Raw genomic sequence first — 23712 nt, 5'->3', positions numbered from 1 at the left:
CGCTAGAGTTCAATGCAAAATCATTGAGCTCTTATGGTTTTTATTTTTAGATTTCTTTGGTGTGTGTGGCGTCCAATTTTATAATTTCTCTCATAGTAATGGGCTTTCCTTATTTTCTTGAATGTATTTTGGAATTGTTTTCTCTAGAAATGTATCTATTTCAACAAGATGTTGAAATGTGTTCGTGTAGCAGGTGTGAACGAGAATCAGACATCATGATGAAAAGATAAAAGTTACTTCATTTTTATGTTGCATAATTTTTATGAGGCCCCCTGCAAATGCCATTGCAACACAGCCACAAATAATGATAAGAAAAATCCAACCTGGTAGCCTCAGTGTGTTCTGGAAATTTTTTATTCACTTTCAGTTTGGAACTCTATTTCTAGGGCAAATATTTATCTCTATACAAGTTCTATCATCACCAAGCACTGTCCAGCTGTGATGATTCTCTACTGCCTTCCCTGAGGCTCAAAGGCCTCCTCAGAGCCCCCAAAAGGCAGCAAGAAGGAAGGGAGTGCTGCCCGTGGCTCTGCAGCCTGCCAGCCCTATCTGTGTCTGATGGGAGATGCCCTCCACCCTGCTTTATCATGGGGGCATCACTGCTGTCCAGAGAACTGGGCAGGTCTCTGCCTCAGCTGCCCATGTTGAAGCTTCTCTGAATACTGGCCTCCCCCTCCCCTGACTCCAGGGGTGCTCTCCCCCTGCAGCTGAACTTTAGTTTGCCAGATGGCCCCTTGGGACCTGCTCCTGTGAATTTGCGCTGTGCCTCTGGGCCTTGATGAAGCCTATATGTCCCTGACCAGCCCTTCTCTGGGACCCTGACCCAGGAGCTCTCCATCCCAGCTGCGTGACTATCCTGACCTTTCATGCCCGTTTGGCTGAGACATCTGTGAGCCATCTACTTTTAGTTCTGAGGCTAGAAGCCCAAATGAAGGTGTCAGCAGGGCCATGCTCCCTTGGAGATTGTAGGGAAGAATTCTTTCTTGCCTCTGTTTCCAGCTTCCTGTGGCAATGTCAATCCTTGGCATTCCTTGGCTTGTAGATACAAGCTGATCTGCACCAACTGATATGATTATACAATTTTTTTTTCTTTAGCATGTTTATGTGGCCAATTAATATTTGATTAATATTTTTTGAATGTTGAACCAGCCTTGCATACTTGGAACAAATTCCACTGGGAAGTGGTGTATAATTGTTTTTGTACATTGCTTGGTTTCATTTTTAAATACCTTGTTGAGGATTTTTGTGTCTTTGTTCATAAGAGATACTGATCTGTAGTTTTCCTTTCTTTAATGTGAAATATTAAAGTGAAAATTTGACAGTGAAATATTTTATTCTTTATAAGTGTTTGTATAAGTATACAATTACAGTCTCAGAAAATAAGGGCAATATTTACAGTTTTTGTGCCTCTGGTTGTGAATCATGCTTTTAAATCATACATGTTCCAATTCATTCAGATTCTACTATTTTCTTTTTTCTTTTACTTTTATTGGAGTATAGTTGATTTACAATGTTGTGTTAGTTTCAGGTGTACAACAAAGAGATTCAGTTATACATATACATATATTCATTCTTTTTCAGATTCTCTTCTCATATAGATTATCATAGGATATTGAGTAGAGTTCCCTGTGCGATACAGTCCGTCCTTGTTGGTTATCTATCTTATGTACAGGAGTGTGTGTATGTTCATCCCAAGCTCCTGATTTATTCCTCCCCACCATGTTTCCGCTTTGGTAACCAGAAGTTTGTTTTTGATATCTGTAAGTCTGCTTTTGTTTTGTAAATAAGTTCATTTGTATCTTTTTTAAAAAAATTAGATTCCACCTATGAGTGATATCATATGATATATGTCTGTCTCTGTATGACTTACTTCACTTCTACTTCTATTCTCTGGAAGAGACTGTGGAAAATTGGTATTATTTCTTCTTTAATTATTTGGTAGAATTTGCTAGTGAAACCATGTGGATGTGATGATTTTTTTAGAAAGTTTTCAATTTTCAATTCTTCAGTTCCTTTTATGAATATAGGCCTACTTACTTATCGATTTATCCTTGTGAAAATATGGATACTTTATGTCTTTCAAGGAACTTGTCAGTTTTCTCTAAGTTATTAAATTTGAGAGCATAGAGTTGTTCCTAGATTTCCTTTGTTATTCATGTCATGTCTGTGGGGTCATTAGTGATGAACTTTCCTTCATTTAAATGTTGGTAATTTGTGTTTTCTATATTTTTGTTCCTAGTTAGCCTGGCTAGGGGCTTATCAACGTAACTGATCCTTTCAAATAATGAGCTTGGTTTTGGTGATTTTCTCTGCTGTTTTTGTTTTTAATTTCATTTGTTTCTGCTCTAATTTTTTTATCACTTTCCCTCTGCTGCTGCTCTCTTGATGCTGCTCTCTTGTTAGTTTCCTCAGTGTAACCTAGATTAATTCTTTTGAGACTTCTTCTTTAACCCATATTCTATTTAAAAATGTGTGCTGTTTAATCTTCAAGTATTTGTGGATTTTTCATCTATATTTCTGTTATTGATTCCTAGTTTAATTCCATTTTGATCTGAGAACATACTTTGATTGCTATTTTCTTACATTTATTCAGATGTGTCTTATGACATTGAATTTAATCTATCTTGTGAATATTCCTTGTGAATTTAAGAAGAATGTGTATTCTGCTGTTGTTGGGTAGAATACTCCATAGATCAGTTTGATTGATAATTATGTTCAGGTCAACTACATGATTTTCTACTGTGTTTTTCCTAGCCATTGCTGACAGAGGGGTGAAAAAAATCTCCAACAATAATAGTAGACTGCCCATTTCTCATTTTAGTTCTACCAGTGTTTGCCTCACATATTTTGAAGCTATGTTTTTAGGTGCATACACATTAAAGATTGTTATATTTTCTTGGAGAATCGATTCCTCTAATGTTATGTAATTCTCTTTATCTCTGATAATTTTCCCTGTTCTGATGTTTTGTTTCTGAAATTAATACAGCTACACCAGTTTTTAAATTATCATTAGCATGGTAATCTTCTCTTCCTTTATTTTTAACCCAAGTCTTTGTAGTTAAAGTGGGCTTGTTGTAGACAACAGATAGCTGGGTCTTATTTTCTTTTATCCACTCTGACTATCATTGCCTTTTAATTGGTGTATTTAGACCATTCATATTTAAAATAATCATTGACATACTTGGATTGACACATACCATGTTTGTAGCTATTTTCTCTTCATTATACTTGTTCTTCATTTCTTTTTTTTCCCTCCAGACTGCTGTCTTCTCTGGTTTTAATTGATCATTTTATATGATTCCATTTTGTCTCTTCACCTAGGGTATCAATTAAGTCTCTTAAAAAATGTAGCGGAGGTTCTAAAGTTTGCAATCTACACTTTCAAGTATTCTGAGTCTACCATCAAATAATACTAGACTGTGTAGTGCATGTACCTTGTAACATATTACTCCCTTTCCTCCCTTCCATTCCTTATATTCCTTTCATTAATTCAATTTATCCATAAGCTATAATCACCCAATACATTGCTACTATTAATTCTGTAAACAAAAGTTATTTTTTAGATCAACGAAGAAAAGGAAGTCAAAGATTTTCATTTACCTTCATCTATTCCTCCTCTGATCTTCCTTTATTTATGTAGATCTAATTCCTGACCTGAACAATTTTCCTCCTCCCTCAGACACATTTTTTAACTTTTTTTGTTTTGTTTTTTGGAAGGGTAGGTCTGCTGGAAACAAATTCCCTCAGTTTTTATGTGAGCGTGTGTTTATTTCACATTCACTTTTGAAGGGTAATTTCACTGGATACAGAATTCTAGTTTGGTATATACATATTTTTTCAACACTTTAAATATTTCACTCCACTCTTTTCTTACTGCATGGTTTCTACTAAGAAGTCAATGTAATTCTTATCCTTATCCCTCTATAGGTAAACTTTATTTTTCTCTGGTTTCTTTCAAGATTTTTCTCTTTGCTTTGTTTTTCCATAGTTTGAATATGATATGCCTAGGTGCAGATTTTTTTTGTTTGTTTTTTTTTGTATTTCCCTGGATTGGTGTTTCTGAGCTTCCTGGATTTCTGGTTTGGTGTCTGTTATTAATTTTGAAAAATCCTTAGCCATTATGTCCTCAAATATTTCTTTTCCTCTCTCTCTTTCTTCTATTTCTGTTATTCCAATTAGGTGCATGTTATGTTTTTTGAAACATATTCACTCTTTTTGGATGTTTTGTAATATTTTTCTTTATTTCTCTTTTCATTTCAGTTCAAGGTGTTTCTACTGACATATCTTAAAGCCTACTGTTTTTTTTTCACTGTGTCCAGTCTATTGCTGAACTCATCAAAGGCATTCTTTATTTGTTACATTGTTTTTTTGATTTGTAGCATTTCTTTTTGATTCTTTCTTAGAGTTTCCATCTCTCTGCTCACATTACCTCTCTATTTCATGTTATCTAATTATTCTATTTTAGCTCTTAATATATTCATCATAATTAAATTCTCTATCTGATCATTCGAAAATCTTTGCCAAGTCTGAGTCTGGTTCTGATGCTTGCCCTTTAGCATGATGTAATTGTCGTTGAAAACCAAATAGCATGGTCTGATGGTGATTCCCGAGGCTCCATCTTCTCATGTGGGTTAAAATGCTTTCTCAGCCTAGCTCACCTAGATTTCTTATGAGAGTCAACTGAGAAACCATACAGATAGTGCTTTGTAACACCTATAATAATGTTTAGGTGGAATTCAGATGCCAGCTCTGGTCTTTTGGCTTGGGAGACTTCAATAAGACCTCTAGAACTTGAATGCTATGGTTTGTTGTGAAACTCCAAGCCTTCCTCTCACTTGGTCTAATTTATTTCTAGGTCCCTGTGCTCCCACCAGTCTTCCTTCAGTTCCTATGTCTGTACCATGTGTGTCAAACTTTGTAGATGTAACATTTACTGATCTCTCCATAAACAGAAGATCTTTGCAAAAATACCAGATTTTACCAAGGTTTTGGGTTGTCATGGATTGCTAATTCATCTCATGCAGTACAGAAAAACAACTTAAAAATGAAACTCTCCTTCTCTTTATTCCCTCGGGTCCTCCCCGACCACCTCTGAGGGTGGCTTTGGAGCTGTATAGTCCTGTGTGGCCCTGCCCCCTGAGCTCTGCGGTCACAATCTTCTGCTGTTCCTGCCTCACCCTTCCTCCTTCTACTTTGTTCTCTTCATTCTTCTGTTTCCCTTCCTCTCAACGATCAAATAACACCCTCCATGCCTCATCCAGAACATTCTAGCAATCATACACTGGTCCTAGGGCACTGTTGACCTTTTAGGAAGCTCTGATCCAGGTGTTCCCCAGTTGGTTCCAAGGAACGGGGGTAAAGAGCTGGCATTTCTGATTTTCCTATGACTGTTAGGATTTATAAGGCTCTTCCAGCTATGTATTTTGTAGTATACATGATTTCAGTGATTCTCTCAGAATCAGAAAAGAATGGAAATGGATGCTTGCTCAATATTATCCATACTCCATTAACATCTTTCTCAGTCATCCATTGGAAAGCTGTTGCAGGTACATACTGGTAACAGTTTCTAAGCCTCCATGGTGGATACATACGTTATAAGTGAGATTATTTAGCTGCAACTGAGTAAGAGTATTCTGAAGTGTTGTTGGGAGCCATGCTTTCAAATAGTTTCTAAACACGTCCAGTTTGTTCCATGATGTTAAATGCCCTCAAAATATGCACATAAGGTATTGTCACAGCCTATACGTTAACCGTGCAGCGCCCTGTAAAAAGCGTAGCTCTATGTGCTTTCTGACTATAGAGAGCTTCTGTATATAAACAAATGCTCTCCAAAACAAATAACAGATTAAACACTCCAACTAAAAGGCAGAGATTGTCAGACTTGATAAAAAAAGCCAAAAGCCTGGAAAACCCTGTATGCTGTTCTTTAATAGATTCATTTAAAATATATGGAATCAGTTGAAAGTAGAGAGAAGGAAAGAAACCATACAAACCACAAGCTCATGGAGATGGGTGACAATATTAATATCAAATGAAATTGACTCCAAGACGAAGAACGTTGACAAAGATCAAGGGGATATTTCATAAAGACAAAGGAATATTTTATCAGCTAGATCTGATAATCGGAAATGTGTGTGCACCACCTCATAATGGAGCTTATGTAAAATCATAACCAAGCTTAAAATCATGAGGCAAAATTATTATAATGGAACATGATGGAATACGAGGGAGAAATAAAGCTGAGTGTAATCACGACAGTGTAGACTCTCACATGTAAGGGCAACTGCTTTCCAACAAAGGTGCCCTAGTAATCCAATTGGAGAAGGATATTCTTTTCAACAAGTGATTCTGAAACAACTTGATGTCTGCATGGAAAAAATAAACCTCAATCCTTACCTCACATCATACTAAAAAATGATCTTGAAGTGGGTGATAGGCCTAAATATAAAAGCTAAAACTACAACACTTTTAAAAGAAAGCATAGGAGAAAATCTTTATGATCCTAAGATAGGGAAAGATTTCTTTTTTTTTTTGTGGTACGCGGACCTCTCACTGTTGTGGCCTCTCCCGTTGCGGAGCACAGGTTCCGGACACGCAGGATCAGCGGCCATGGCTCACGGGCACAGCCGCTCTGTGGCATGTGGGATCTTCCCGGACCGGGGCACAAACCTGTGTCCCCTGCATCGGCAGGCGGACTCTCAACCACTGCACCACCAGGGAAGCCCAAGATTTCTTACATAAGACACCAAATCACAAAGTCTACAAGAAAAATAAAACCTGATAGATTAGACCTCATCAAATTTAAGACTATCTGCTCTTCAAAAGATACAATTAATAAAATGAGTATTCAAGTCACAAACTGTGGGAAAGCTTCACAGTACACAAAGACTTGTGTCCAGAATACATGAATCTGCTTTGTAACTCAGTAATAGGAAAACAACAATCCAACAAGCTAACGAAAAGGAGACAAAATATTTGAATAGCCATTTCACAAGAGGAGATGTATGAGTAATCAATAAGCACACAAGAAGATGCTTGATGTCACTAGTAAGCAAGGAAATGCACATTAAATCCACAGTGAGGTACCACTTTGCATCCCTTAGAATGGCTAAAATGAAAAAAACTGACAAACTCTGTGTTAAGATATGGAGCAACTGGATCTCTCATACATTGCTGATAAGAACATAAAATGGTCCAATCATTTTGGGAAAAAGTCTGGCGGTTTCTTGTAAAGTTATACATACAGCAACCCTATACTCTAGCACTTCTACTCTTAGATATTTTTTTCTAAGAGAAATAAAAACACATATTCTCAAAAAGAGTTGTACAAGAACATTCAAAACAGCTTTATTAATAATTGCCCCAAACTCGAAAGGACCAAAATGTTCATCAACAACAAAAAAACTGATACACAAGTTATGGTATATCTATACCATAAGATACTACTCATTAATAAAAAGGAATAAACTACTGATGTGTGCAATGACATGGATACTTCTCAAAAGCACAGTGAGTGGAAGAAGCCAGGCACTTCATGATTCTATATATATGAATATCAAGAACCAGAAAACCTAATCTGTGGTGATAGATATCAGAACATGTGCTGCCTTTGGGAGGTGGGAATTGATTGGAAGTGTCCATGGGGAAACTTTCTGGGATGACAGAGATATTTCATATCTTGACTGAAGCATGGGTTACAGAGGTGTATACATATATCAAAATTCATTTAATTGGATAGTTAAAATCTGTTGATTTCAATATACATATTGAATAAATTTTACATCAACATAAAATTAGAAGCATTCTTAGTGTCAGTCATCCAATGTCCTATCAGGTCCTTGACCCTGGCATAGTTTATCTGTCAAATATATGCATTTAGCTATCTTTGTAGCAATGGTATCATTACAATTAAAGTCTGAGTTTCAGTGCAAGATACCCTGTAGCAGCAAGAGATAAGCATCTCTCTGTATCCTGTCAGAGAGGCCGTTTGGACTGTCAAACATTCCTTGAATGGACAGTTGGTTGGCCTGAACCTGTTATTTTTTTTTCCCCAAGACTTTTGATGCTGGTAAGTAAATTTAGCATTTCCTCTGTCTTTATAATTCTGTTGCCTTCATGTCATTTATGTGCCATGGGTAGTGTGTAAAGGGGCCATGAGCATGAGAAGGAGGGAGGGAGAGTGTGTTGAGGAGAGATTTTGCATCAATTAATTGTATTGCATTACTGGAAAGTTTGCAAGCCAAGATGGATTCTACTGGTTGGGGTTGTCGTGGGCAGAAATAGAATATGTAACTAACCAGGGATTTGACGATATGGTTAAGTCTCCTTTCAGCTCTCATTCATCCCATCATTCCTCCCTGCCCCCACCACTATGCCAGCCCTGGGATATACATGTGATTCTCCTTGACCCTCTGATGCAGAGTACCATTTAAACACGTGGTTCTGGAGGCCCATGTTTATCTTAAGCATGTACATCCACTTCCGTGTAGAGAGAACAGATGTGGCTGGGACATGTGGCCTGCCGTTCTTGCTATCTGATGGCACATTTTCCTGCATGTCTATAAAGTGGATTCCCTGTAGGTGATGCTGCTTTTAGCTTTGGAGTTTCTAGATGGGAATCTTCAGCAAGGTGGAATCAGCTTTTGTGTGTGTTTCTGTGTAGAGTCTGAACATTTTCCTGATCTACTTTGAAAACATTCCACATTCAGGAAAACATCCAGGGAGTACAGGGGCAGTCCCCAGCTGGAGCAATCACTCACCAAGGTGAATGATATAGAGGGAGTTGTGTGTTCCCAGGTGGGAGGGTCCAGGTACTGGCTGGGCCTTACCTGGTGGTGGGACCTTGGGTGATGTGTGGGAGCACCCATAGCTCTGTGTCCTTGTCTGTGAAATGGACATTATGACCTTGTTCTATCCTGAGATGGCCCCCGTGTTCCCTGAGTTCATGTGCACAAAATGCTAAAAGCAGTGCTTGGCACCCTGCATTGGATCGGTGCTCGTTATTTTATTCTTTGTAACATTGTCATCTGAGATAACATGGTAGAGGTTGGAGAGGAATGGCCACCAAAATGTGACTCAGGAGACAACTGGTCTTCACTCCACCAGGGAGGAGCTGGGTGACTCGGGGAGTTATTTCTGGACTCTGTTTTACTTCCTGTGCAAAATAGGGCAATGGATTAGTGGGTTTAGCTCGGAGCCCACCCTGCTCTTTCAGTTGTACTACCTTATTCTGTTATTTCATACTTTATTCAATATCCCAATTAAAGCAGTCCTGTATTTCATCAACTGCTCTCATTTTAAGCAGACCTGAACTTTAAAAACCACAGAAGAAATTAGTAATCAATCATGTGCCTTTGAAATTGGGTGAAAGTAATCATATTAATTCAATTGAATCCCTTTCTGGCACCAGAACTTCTACAGATGTCTGCCTCAATTTCAACTCCGGGAACTGGCCGACATAACTGTGTGCCAGTTACTTTGAAGAATCACCAGCTGATGCAAGTGTGAAGCTAATTACCAGATGCTCCACTAATTAGTAGTTAAATAGGTAAGGAGAGGGATATAAAAACAGGACACTAAACTCAGCATATGAACTCACACGGGTAATGGAGAAATTGAACCGAAGCATATTTCTTGAAAAGAATGTTCCCTATATTTGATGGGTATCTATTGGCTTTAATCTCTCTCTCTGTCTCTCTCATTTTCTCTTCTTCTCCCTTACACCTTCTCCAAGAAAAGCTCACGTGCCCATCACAGGCACAGCATTATTAGTTGTAGAAATGGACGAGAGTTGTCCCGGGGCTCTGAGGTCCCAGCTTGGTGTCAGGAGCAGTGAGTGGCTGGGGGAAGCGAGCCCAATGCTCTGAACCCGATGGGCACAGGGACCTGCTGAAGGGGAACCAAGGCAGACTAAGCCTTGGAGTGACCCTGAAGTCTGGTGAGCATTAACTGAGTCCATGAGGAAAGGAGGCAGGTTCTATGGGACAGAGCTGATAAGGGAACTAAAGCCAGGGCAAGGATGCTCCCAGAAGGACAAGCCTCACCGATGAGGGTGACCAGGATGCGGGGGTCATCTAAGCCCCTTGATCCATGCTGGGGAGCTCTGCTTTCATCCTGGGGGTTGAACTCCCATCGAATCTTTTCTCCTTTTGTTTTATTTTATTTTTTTGTAAAATATGCACAATATGTAAAACCTATTTATACCACTCAAAGAATAATGCTAAAATGAAAACCAAAGGACACAAAGCCTAGCTTCAGAAGGAGAGCTTAGCAGAGCTTTTGAGCCCCTGTTGAGGCTACCCCAATTACTTCCCCTTCCCCTCCCCATGTTTTGTGTCTCTTTCCCCCTACTCTTTAGTTTTATCACGTATATATTTCTCTAAGCAAAACATTGCCTGACTTGAGTGATGATGAGCTTTTATGTAAGTGGCATCATGTTTCATGTGTCCCTCTGACACTTGTGTTTCTTTCTCAAATGCAACATGTATTTGAGATTTATCTCTACTGACTTTGTAGCTGAGATGCATTCGTATTCCCTACCTTATACTAACCATTGTGTTAACCTATCACAAGCCACTCATCCGCTGTACAGTATCTTGGTAGGCATTTGCGTGGTCTCCAGTTTTTATTTTCATCAACAGTGCTGCTCTGAATGTCCCTTAACATTGCTGCCTCTCAATGTTCAGCTATGCTAAGTAATGGAAATCATTCAACTGAGTACCACCAAGAGTCCTGACAACACCCCGTAAACGGTGATGTTGTGAGTTATTCACATTCCTTTTAAGATGAGTGACACATTGGAGAAGACCATTCTGGCTGTGGGTTGAGGGCTGGATTGGAGCAGGACCGATTTACAGTCAGGGAGACCAGGGAAGAGGCTGTTGAAGGGTCAGGCTGGGAGGCCCAGGGACCTAGAGAAAGCAGCGGCAATGGGAATAGAAGTCAATGCATTCAGAAATACCCGCAATCAGGCTTGTGGGTGGATTTATTGGTTGAGAAGTCAAAGCGGAGTCCAGAAGGATTTCGAGATTTGCTACAGACACTGGCTGCAAGGTAGTGCTGGCTGCTGAAACAAGAACTCCCAGAGGAGCGGGAGAGTGAACCAAGGAAGAGGAGGTGGCATCCCCTGGACCCTCAACTCTCCTGACAGCGTAGTTAAGAAAGTTAAATATGATTTCTACAGAATTATACCCCCTTCCCCAACCACTTAGCCCATTCCCTGGAACACAGTAGGTGCTCAATAAAAATGGATTGCTGTTCTTATTCTCACAATGTCTTAGGAGCAGATACGTTGCCAGGAGTGTATACTTTAGTTCCCAGAGCTCCCAAGAAAAAATTGGGAAAATCAGTCTTTGAACATAGCTTTTTTTAAATAAAAAAAAAAGAATAATAATATTTATTTCTTCACCAGAGCTGGTTGTTCTCTAAATTAAATTTGCTGCAATGGAGTTTATGAAAAGTGGGGGAGTCTTTCACTTTAAGAAGGACGGAATGGAAAATAGGTGAGTGGAAAACCTAGCTGTACTCTTCGTAGAGTTGACTGTTCCACTTCTATTTTGCATAATTAATGACTTAATTATAAGAGGCTATATTCTGGTTATTTTCCATTTGTTCTGAGTGCTGGAAGGTTCACCTCCATGGACTGTACCAACTAGGCTCCCTTAACTTCTTTTTTTTTTTTTTATACAGCAGGTCCTTATTAGTTATTTATTTTATACATATTAGTGTATACATGTCAATCCCAATCTCCCAATTCATCCCCCCCCCGCCCCTCCGCTTTCCCCCTTTGGTGTCCGTATGTTTGTTCTGTACATCTGTGACTCTATTTCTGCCTTGCAAATCGGTTCATCTGTACCATGTTTCTAGATTCCATGCACACAGTTTTTTAAAATGCAAGTGTTTTCATTTAGAGACCAGAAATTGCTTGCAGCTTTGCTCTCTCTACACAATTCATTTCATCTAGAGGCTGATTCTTTCAAAAATGATTTAGAGTAGTTAACTGCATATTTAATCAAATACTTTGCTTGGTTGGGACACAGTCCCATGAATTTCTCACCTATTAGCTTAGCTTTTGCCTGTTTAAAATTGCTCATGGAATTTTATTATTATTATTATTATTATTTTGGCTGCGTTGGGTCTTCGTTGCTGCGTGCGGGCTTTTCTCTAGTTGTGGCGAGCTGGGGCTACTCTTCGTTGAGGTGTGTGGGCTTCTCATTGTGGTGGCTTCTCTTGTTGCGGAGCGTGGGCTCTAGGTACGCGGTCTTCAGTAGTTGTGGCTCGCGGGCTCTAGAGCGCAGGCTCAGTAGTTATGGCGCATGGGCTTAGTTACTCTGCGGCATGTGGGATCTTCCCAGACCAGGGATCGAAGCCACGTCCCCTGCGTTGGCAGGCGGATTCTTAACCACTGCGCCACCAGGGAAGTCCTGCTCATGGAATATTTTTCAAAGGCAAACCCAAAAGCACAACTCTTTAGCCTGCATTGTGAGAGGATGGACAGCTCATTTACCAACGAGTGTAGAAGATTCCTGAAGACCCAGGACGTGGTTCTGAATTAAACTCAAACCTGATGGACCGAGTCAGTCAGCCGGTCTTCACTTGCACTGTGGTCCTTCAGACCCAGATCTCATTCGAAAGCCCACGCCACCCCCCTCCCCATCCCACGCCTGTCTCTTCCTCCTCTGTCTCTTCCTCCTCACGTGTTGCCCCCTTCTCCACGGCCACACGTCCGGCTGGTTCCACCCCAGGAAGACTCGCCCTTCTGTGTCTGCTTCCTCCTGATGCCAGATGTGCTGCTCTTGGATCCGGGAGCGTCACATCGACGTGCCAACTGCTCTTCCTGCCTCCAGATGCAGCCAACTTATTGTCCCCTGTCCTGGCTGCCAGAGTCATCATTCCAAATCTAAGAACCGACTGATCACATCACCGTTATGCTTAAAAGCCTCAGGCTGTCCATCCCTGCCACCTCCCCTCCTTCCTGGCCTGCAGCGTGAAGGCTGAGATCCTGAGAACAGAAGCCCTCAGGCCAAGTACTGAGTCGGTATTTCATACTCCTCACCTGTCCTGAACGCGGGAACCCAGGCAGCAGCTTTCCACCCCTCCTGACTATGCCATGCCTCTCTTTCCCTCTGGGCTTCTGCACTGTCCTTTCTTACTCCTTTCATGCCCTTCCTCCTTCTGCCAACAAGGTGCTAACCATTCTCTAAGACCAGGTAGATGTCACCTGTCTTCCGTTGTGTGCTCAGGTCTGTCTTACTAGAGTGAGGGTCTGCAGAGCAGACACGATGTCTGATGTCTCGTTAACTTTATGTCCCTAGTGTGATCCCAGTTACCGTACTCCATGGAGGGCAGTCCTGGGTGGAAATCTCAGAGCTAACTTTATTTTTCTGTGGGTACTTGGCAAATTACATAACTCATCTTACCTACTTACCTGTAATAAGGAGGATAATGAAGACGACCACTCCAAGCCACTAAGCCAACTCAGCGGGATAATACAAATATGAGTGCATACTGTTCATTCATTCAACAAATATTTGTTAAACACCTATTTTGTGCTAGGTTGAAATCTTCCATAGAGCTTATAGTTCCCAGAGGAATACCCATATAAAAAAACATAATTCCACAAACAATCATTTCATCACATTTTTGAATGAACAATGCAGACAAGCAGAGGGTCTAGAGACATACATAAGAAGCCTACCTGACTTAGTTGGGAGGTGGTCAGAGAGGGGATATGATTTAGGTTGGGAGCAAGTAAGCAACATTGCAGTCGCTTGAAGCCCCAGAAGCGTGTTTCTCATGTGACATTCCTGGACTAGTGTTCTGGTCGGCAGCCATTCTCTTCCATGTGGTCACTCAGAAGCCAGGAGGGCCACTACTCTCTCATTTCCAGTGTGTGACTTGCCTGTTGCTGTGGGTATCACCGCCTCTCAGGAGGGGATTGCAGGACCCAGATGAAAAGAGTCACCATGACTGCTGCTCACATGGCATTTGCCAGAACTTCATCATCGGCCACTCTGGGCTGCCAGGGACGCTGGGACACGGGGCTGAGCTGTGTGCACTGAGAAGGAAGGGAACATGGGTTTGGCGCCCATCCAGCGATGCTGATGCAGAGGATGTTCCTCACCCCTGCAGGACGCTTGGAAGTTGATGGACGAGAAAGGTGGAAGCATGCTCTGGCAGAATCAGTTGTGCCCATGAGTCTGAGCAGAGTGGAGCCTGGCTTGCAGTGGAGTGCAGAGGGCAGTAGGCTTTCACTTACTCCCTGGTCTCCAGGTGGCCTTGTGGGGTCAGCCAGTGCTACAGCCAGTGCCTGGAGAGCAGCTGTGTGCCATTGACACTTGTCTGAAGAGCAAAGTTTTCAAAACAGACATTTCCGTGGGTAGATTGCTTTCGTATGACCCCTCTTGGTACAGGATGAGGAATCTAGGGAGAATCTCAAGGTGGCAGTTCTGCAGTGAGACATGGCAGGTACTTGGGGCATGAGGGCAGCAGGTGGTGGAGGGGTTGGAAACACTGGCCCGTCCAGGTGGCGGGCTGGTGCACCCACTCTGGGCATCACCACAGTGACTGCAACTTTCGTGAGCCATTTATATTATACAAGCATTTCATCCTAGGATGCATTCCAAGTAAAGTGAGATGTGGATCAATTAGAACATGAAGGAAAGACTGTGAAATATGTTTGAAGTAGTCTTCCTCTGGCTAGAGCAAACTTTGAAGAAAGGCAAAACTTTTGAGTCCTTATGACTGTTCTGTGATTTTCTGTGAGAGAGGAAATGCTTTTACAGAATGATTTGATAATAGAATATGCCTTCATGTACTACTGACAAAAGGACATTAGAATAGTCAGTGTATCAAAAAGATATTTTCCAAATAGCTTTGAGTGGAAAATGCTCATTTTCTCTTTTTCTCTCTCCACCCTGTGCAGGCTCTCCCTCTGTCTGATTAACACGAGCTGTGTTTTACGTTTCCTTCCTCAAGAATCACCCTGCTGGCCCCCGTGCAGGTCCTGCTGGGAAGGCTCACTTCTCATCAGCTCAAAAACCACAAGAAAGAGCAGTCGTTCATTTTTTCAGTTGATACGCCACAAAAATGCTCTCTCCCGTGGTAACTGGGTTTACACGCAGATGGCTGTGGCAGAGAGCCTCTGCTGGGGAAGAAAATGGATTTTTCCATTTAGGCTTGTTGAAGGCTTTGGAGACTCCTTCAAAGTTAGCGTTTTGGCTCACAACACAACTACTGCAACTTGGTCTTAAAACTGTACAGATTGTCATTCATCCTTTTCTTTTGTGCAGACTTAACATGGTTGTCAGTATCTCAGCTGGTCCCGACTTGCTGGTACCACAGCTCCGGTGATACCCACAAGGGATGAGTGAAACAGAGGGAAGGCTCTGTAAGGAAGAGCACTCCCTCCTCCCCACTTCCTCCTCTTCTCTTCTCCTCCTGCTTCTTTCTTCTGTGATTCCAGAAGTTTGGCACTTTTGTGAGCATCTCACAGTAACAGCACCCATGGGCTGTATTGTCTGCAGCATCAGTTACACAGCAGGTCAGTCCCACCCCTCCGCTGAGGTGTCCCAAGAGCAGGGAAGTTTCTCCCTCCACTGTTCCATGGCTGGCAGTCTTTGGGACTTGTAGCTCAGACGTTACCAGCTGCTGTGAATTATTTCCATTCAACCACTGACTCTCCGAGCTGGACTCACTTCTGAAACAACTTTCCAAGCCTCCACATCAGCTGTAGGGTCCCTGGGAAGGAAATACAAGTTCTTCCATAAAATAGAAGAGGAAGGCATACTTCCCAACTCGTTTCAGAAGACCAGCATTAACTTAATACCAATACCAGACCAAAGCTCTATAAGAAATGAAAATCATAGAACTAGAGCTCTCATGAAAAGTCACAGTAAAATCCTTCATAAAATATTAGCAAGTAGAATTTATCAAATTGCAGAAAGAATCATGGCCAAATGAGTTTTATTTAGTGAATACAAGATTGTATAAGCATTTGAAAATCAAACAATGTAATTTATCATATTAAAGGAATAAAGGAAAAAAGCCCTATGATTATCACAATGGATGCAAAAAATTATGTATGTATATAATTTTTGTATGTATATTATATATATGTATTTATCTATACATGTATGTAGGGATAGATAGATGATGATAGATAGATAGACAGATAGATAAACATAATTCAACACATATCCATGATTTAAAAAAATGAACTCTTGGCAGACTAGGAATAGAAAGAAACTCCCTCAAGATGATAAAGGGCATCTATGGAAAAGTTACAGCTAACATCAAACTTATCAATAAAAGACCAAATGCTTCCCTTATGAATAGGAACAAGGCTAGGATGCCCACTTTCACTGATTCCATTAAACTGGAGATCCAGGGCACTAAGGCAAGGCAAAGAAACAAAAGTCATATATTAGTAAATAGGATGTAAAATTGTTTTAACAAGTAGCATGTTTAAATTCATGGAAAGTCCTAATGAGTCTACAAAATTCTATTAAACCTAACATGCGAGTTTAGCAAGGACACAGAATACAAAGTCTCTACACAAAAGATTAGCATACATACAATAGTAAAGAACAATTGCAATTGAAGTTAAAAAAATCATACCATTTAAAATAATAGTCAGAAATATATTTAACGAAATATGTGCCAGGTAAAAAAATATTACTCAGAACAATGAAAGATGATCTAAATAAAGAGATATACCATGTTCATGCATCAGGAGACTCAACATTATTAAGATTTTAATTCTTCACTCTCCATTTCTGAGATTCGAAAAAATCCCAATTAAAACATCATTTTTTTTTGTTTTATAATTGACAAGTTGATTCAAAAATTAGAGGGGAAGGCAAATAGTATAAACTATCCAAAAAGTTTGAAAAATGTGAATGAAATTAAAGAGATCACTCCATGTTCTTTCAATACTCATCATAAAACTACGGTAACCCAGACGGTGTGGCGTTGGAGAAGTAAACTTGTAGGTTAGTGGAATAGAATAGAAAGTACAGAAATAGACCAACTTGACTTTTGACACAACTTTCAATGTAATTAACTGGAGAGAAAATTGTCTTTTCAACAAGCAGTGTTGGAAAAACTGGATAAGCATATGTGAGGATAAATGAACCTCAGCCCTTACTTCATGCCATACACAAAACTTAGCTCACAAAAGTCACTCAGAATGAGTCATAGATTTAAAGATAACAGCTAAAACCATAAAACTTCTAGAAGGAAACAGTGGAAAATTTTTTATGACCATGGGATAAGCAAGTATTTCTCAGACAGGGCACAAATTATAGGAACCATAAAAGAAATAATTTCTAAATGTGACTTCATCAAATTAAAATCTTCAATTCCTCAAAATGTACTATTAAGAAAATGAACATATATATGTATTTTTATTACCTATCTGACAAAGGACTTGAATATCCAGAATATTCAAACTCTTACGATTCAGTAAGACACATAATCTGATAAAATGGCAAAGGTTTATTTCACTTAACATAATGTACTCAAGGTTCATTCATGTTGTAGCATGTGTCAGAATTTTCTTCCTAAGACTGAATACTATTCCATTGTATGTGTATATCACATTCTGTTTATCCATTCATCTGTTGATGGACAATTTGCCTCCATGTTTTATCTGTTGTGAATAATGCTTCTATGAACATGCGTGTGCAAATATTTTCAAGATCATTCTTTCAATTCATTTGGGTATATACCGAGAGGTGGGATTTCAGAATCATATGGTAATTCTACTTGTAATTTTTTAAAAATAAATTTACTTATTTATTTATGGCTGCTACACGCGGGCTTTCTCTGGTTGCGGTGAGTGGGGGCTACTCTTCATTGCAGTGCGTGGGCGTCTCACTGCCATGGCTTCTCTTGTTGTGGAGCACAGGCTCTAGGTGCATGGGCTTCAGTAGTTGTGGCTCACAGGCTCAGTAGTAGTGGCACACAGGCTCTAAGAGCGCAGGCCCAGTAGTTGTGGTGCACAAGCTTAGTTGCTCTGCAGCACGTGGGATCTTCCCAGACCAGGGCTTGAACCCGTGTCCCCTGCATTGACAGGCGGATTCTTAACCACTGTGCCACCAGTCAAGTCCCTCTACTTGTAAATTTTTGAGGAGCTGCTATACCGTTTTCCACAGTTGCTGTACCATTTTACATTCCCACCAACAGTGTACAAGGATACCAATTTCTCCACATCCTTGCCAACACTTCTTTTCAGTTTTGTTTTGTTTCATATTAGCCTTCCTAAACGATGTGAGGTGGTATCTCATTGTAGTTTTGATTTGCATTTCCCTAATGATTAGTGATATTGAGCCTCTTTTCATGTAATTATTGGTCTTTTGTATATTTTCTTTGGAGAAATATCTATTAAAGTCCTTTACCTGTTTTTGAATCAGGGTTGGGTTTTTTTTTTTTTTTTGGAAAGTTTTAGGAGTTCTTTATATATTTTGGATATTAATTCCTTATCTGATCTGTGATTTGCAAATATTTTCTCCCAGTCTGTGGTTTGCCTGTGGGATCTCTGTTGGTAGTGTCTTTTGGTGTACAAAATTAAAAAAAATTTTTGTGAGGTCTAGTTTGTTTATTTTTTCTTTTATTGCCTGTGCCTTTAGTGTTATATCCAAGAAATCACTGCCAAATCCAATGTCATGAAGCTACTGCCCTCTTTTAATCCAATAGTTTTATAGACCTTAGTCTTATATTAAGGTCATGGATTTGTTTTGACTTAATTTTATATATGGTATTAGGTAGGAGTCCAGTTTCATTCTTTTACATGTGAATATGCAGTTTTCCCAGCACCACTGGTTGAAAAGATTGTCTTTTCTCCATTCAATGATCTTGGCAAACTTGTCGAAATCATTTGACTGTTCTTGTGAGAAATACTAAACCCTCACTAGAATGACTAAAATTAAAAAGTATTATTAGCATATATATTTTTTGAAAATAGAAAGTGGTACAACATGATGGAAAACAATTTTGCTGTTTCTTTTAAAGTTAAACATTCACTTACCATACAATCTTGAAACTCTATTTTTAGGTAATTACCCAAGATAAATAAAAGCCTATATCGACATAAAATGTATATACAAGTGTTCAAGGCAGCTTAGCTTATAATGACTCCAAACTGAAAACAACTCATGGATGGATAAACAAACTGTGGTATGGTCATACAGCAGAACACCACTCAGCTGTGAAAAGAAATATAATGCTAGAACACACAACAATATAAATAAATCTCAAAAACATGCTCGGGGGGGAAAAAAATCCTGACCTAAAAGTGTGCGTGCTGTATGACTCCATTTTTATTGAGACTGTAAGGAGAGGAAATCTTGTCTTAGTGTCACAAAGCCTATCAATAATTTCCTGGTGCTGAAATAGTTGAGCATTGACTGAGAAGGGATCTTGGAAATGTGTTATTAATCTAATGTTTTACTATTATTATTTGTGGTGGAGATCACACAGGGGTATTGTTTTGAATGTTTTGTTTTTGTAATTATACAGACTCCAGAGGAAAACTTCTAATGGGAACATGGGAACTCCTGTTGGAACACTTACATGTGTGTATACACACACGCACATGGAACCTGTGAAGATACACAATGTAAAGCTGAGAGCTAACACCACTGATTAAAAAAAGAATAAACGACTGAGCACAAAACAAGCCAATAAGGTATTACAGTGGAATTATTTAAAAATCTTTATCATTATTAATAATATTAACGCACGAGTAGCTGCTACTTCTTGGGTCCCTGTATGTACTAGCTCATTGTCACGACAACCTTGCAAGATGGATATTTTAATCCTCCTTTTATGTTTTATTTTCTTTTAACATCTTTATTGGAGTATAATTGCTTTACAATGGTGTGTTAGTTTCTGCTGTATAACAAAGTGAATCAGCTATATGTATACATATATCCCCATATCCTCTCCCTCTTGCGTCTCCCTCCCACCCTCCCTATCCCACCCCTCTAGGGGGATACACAGGGGTATTAATTTGTTTAAACACAACCAAATAATATATATATATATATAATATCTCATCACAAAATGCCTCCAAATAATATTAAAGCACTTTTTGTGTGATGTAAGACCCTTACAACAATATACTCCTATTACATGTCTCCCTACCTTTGTGCTATTTTTGGCATAAATTTTACTTCCTCTTTTGTCATAAACCCCCAAATTCATTGTTAGTGATTTGCTTACCTAAAAAAAGTTAATAATCTTTTCAAGAAATTTTATAAACAAAAAACCTTCAGTAAAGTTGCAAGATACAAAATCATATGCAAAAATCAGTTGAATTTTCATACATCAACAAAGAACTATCAGAAAGAGAAATTAAGAAGTCAATTTCATTTACGGATAGCATCACAAAGAATAAAATACTTAGGAATAAGTTTAACCAAGGAGGTAAAAGATCTGTTCACTGGAAACTACAAAAATTTGATGAAGGAAATGAAGAAGACACAAATGGATGGAATGATATCCCATATTCATGAACAGGAAGAATGAAAATTGTTAAAATGTCCATATTACCTGAAGCCACTTAGAGACTGAATGCAAACCCTATCAAAATTCTAATGTAGTAGGGCTTTAAACTCTAAATGATTTTAAGATTATGTCTAAACCGAGGGTCAGCTAACTTTTTCTGTAAAGGGCCAAATGGTAAATATTTTAGGTTCTGTGAGCCAGATAGACTGTATCGCAATTCTGTATATTCAATTATGTTAGTATAGTGAGAATCAGTCATAGATTTTATGTACATGAATGGTGTTGCTGTGTTCCAATAAAACTTAGTTTACAAAAACAGGTAGTCATGGATTTGGGACAAAATGGCATAAAGTCATCTCTCCTTGCTTCTCTCACTAAGTACAACTAAAATTTCTGAAAATAATATAGTAGAGAGTCAAAAGAAAACTCTGAAGGGTAGAAGGAAGATGTCAGACTGGCTAGTTACCCTGGGACTTGAGAACAATACAGAAACCCAGTGTCTCCTGACCTCCACCTTCTGAGTGGCAGAAGGTAACCCAGATCCAGTATCTCCCAATCCTCCACCCACTGTCAGAGGGTGGCCTGGGCCTGGGGTCTCCCAGTCCTCTACTCAGCAGAGGGAACGTCATGTTTGGCTCCTCCAGAACCTCCACACAGTGTCAGAAGATGAGCTATTAGGCATTTCCCACTCCTGATGGCATCAGCAAACTGGAACAGGAGCCATGCTGACACTGGGTGACTCAGAGAGTGGGTTTGGGGAAATAGTCTCAGACCTCTGGGCTGGCATATCCCCCTCCCCACTTAACAGCACCTCATACCATAGGGAGGGAGTTTTCACCCACATGTGTGGTACCAGCATGGATAGCCTCAGGGCTCCATATGCATTATGGGGACCAGAGGAATCCCTGGAAACATTCTCCATCCTGTGGGCTCCCACTTAGTGGCATCAGGCAGACTGGGGAGGAACTTTTCATGCATTTGGCCCAGTGACCATACCTCCCACTTAGACATATTAGGCCCAGGGAAACACAATTTGTCCTTGAAGCCCAAGTAGGGTCTGAGAGGAAGCCCCAGAAGTTCCAGGTGATTAAAACAGTACAGAATCATATTGCCAGGCATCTGAAAATTGTCATTAGAACCACAGCTCACAAATGCAGCCAAGAATTTGCATACTAAACCTAAGTAGAGTGACTGCCTACTAAAATTGAAGGCCTAAGTATGAGACAGAGTCTCCCAATATAATATGCCAAATTTTGAGGATACAAGGGACATTCATTCATGCTAAGAACCAGGAAAATCACAACTTGAATGCGAAAAGACAAGCAGCAGATGACAACACTGATCACAATCAGGTGTTGGAATTGTCTGACAAAGATTCTAAAGCAGCTTTCATAAAAATACTGCAACAAGCAAAAATTAATACTGTTGAAACAAATGAAAAAATAGCAAGTCTCACCAAAGAAGGCATAAAAGAGAACTGAAAGGAAATGATGGAAAAGAAACGTAACAATTGACATTTAAAACTTACTGGATGGGTTTGTTAGCAGGATGAATATGAAAGAAGAAAGTATCAGTGACTTTGAAGTTAGAGTAGTAGAATTACCCAATCTGAACAATGGTGTGAAAATTGTCTGTGAGACAGTAACATAAGAACTAACATTTGTATCATTGAAGTCCCAGAAGGAGAGAGGAAAGAAATGTGGGGTTGAAAGAGTAATTGAAGAAATAATGGCTGGAAACTTCCCAGATTTGACAAAGGGCATAAATCTACAGATTCAAGAAGCTGAGTTAATTCCAAGCAGGATCAACCCGAATAAATACAAACAGAAACACATCATAATTGGACTTGTGAAAACTAAAGACCAGGGGGAAAATCTTGAAAACAGGCAAAATAAATCATGCATTATTCAAATGACAGAAGATTTCTCATCTGAAATCAGGAAGGCCAGAAGGACATGACATCACATTTTTCAAGTGTTGAAAGAAAAAAAAGAAGTGTCAAGCCATGAATTTTTACATATGGTAAAAATGTACTGTGAGAATAAAGAAGAAATAAAGGCATTCTCAGATGAATGGAAATAAGAGGATATGTTGCTAGCTTACTCTGACAGAATGACTGAGGGAAATTCTCCAAACAGAAAGGAAATGATAAAAGAAGAAGACTTGGATGGCTTCCCTGGTGGCGCAGTGGCTGAGAGTCTGCCTGCCAATGCAGGGGACGCGGGTTCATGCCCCAGTCTGGGAAGATCCCACATGCCGCGGAGAGGCTGGGCCCGTGAGCCGTGGCCACTGAGCCTGCGCGTCCGGAGCCTGTGCTCCACAACGGGAGAGGCCACAACAGTGAGAGGCCCGCATACCACAAAAAAAAAAAAAAAAGACTTGGAACTTCAAAAAAGAAAGAAGAACAACTGAGTGAGTAAAATAGGAATAAATATAATATTCGACTATATAAATAGAATAGACTTTTTATGAATTTCTTAAATCATACTTGACAGTTGGAGCAAAAATGATAGCACTTACCAACGTGATGCTCAAGGCATGTAGAGGAAAAACTGAAAATCCAGCTCAAACGAAGGGAAGCATCTCGGGGCTCAGACGTTGGACTCCTGTGGAGGGAAGATTCCTGAGAGGTGCCTGACTGAGAATGAGAACCATCTTCCAAGTTTCTGAAGAACCCGAGTCCCACAAACTGATATCGAGAGCAGGGATGTTGATGGATATTCCCCAGCACCCTGACTTCCAGGGCAGTTTAGAGAAGCCCAGCTGTGTGACCCAGGGAAGGAAACAAAGTCAAAGCATAGAGGTTTCATAGAGTTGACAGCCCAGGGCCATCATCCTTCGCTATGGAAAGAGGAGTTAGCCAGTATGTTGGGGGAAAAGCATAAAGTCAGCACACATCTCAGTGCAGTTCAGAGCATTTCTAGAAAACAGATGTTTTATACATATGGTGATTGTGGCAGGTATGTCAGCTGATGTTCAGACTTTCACCAGTGCCAGAGGTTGACACGAGAGAAGCTGAAAATCACCCCTGGGGAGAACACTCTACTCATACCAAGAAGTAGGTGGCAAGCCCACCTTCTCCGGCACCAGAAACTTCAGAGTGGAGGGAAGCCCTCTGACTGTGGAGAAAACCTCCAGATACAACTAAAAACGTATTTGGCATCAGAGAATGTAGAGGGTGCAAGACCTTCTGCTGGAGTTGGG

The sequence above is a fragment of the Pseudorca crassidens genome, chromosome 8 (assembly GCF_039906515.1).
Source record: "Pseudorca crassidens isolate mPseCra1 chromosome 8, mPseCra1.hap1, whole genome shotgun sequence".
NCBI classification, from domain to species: Eukaryota; Metazoa; Chordata; class Mammalia; order Artiodactyla; family Delphinidae; genus Pseudorca; species Pseudorca crassidens.
Note: the sequence above shows the minus strand (reverse complement) of the source record.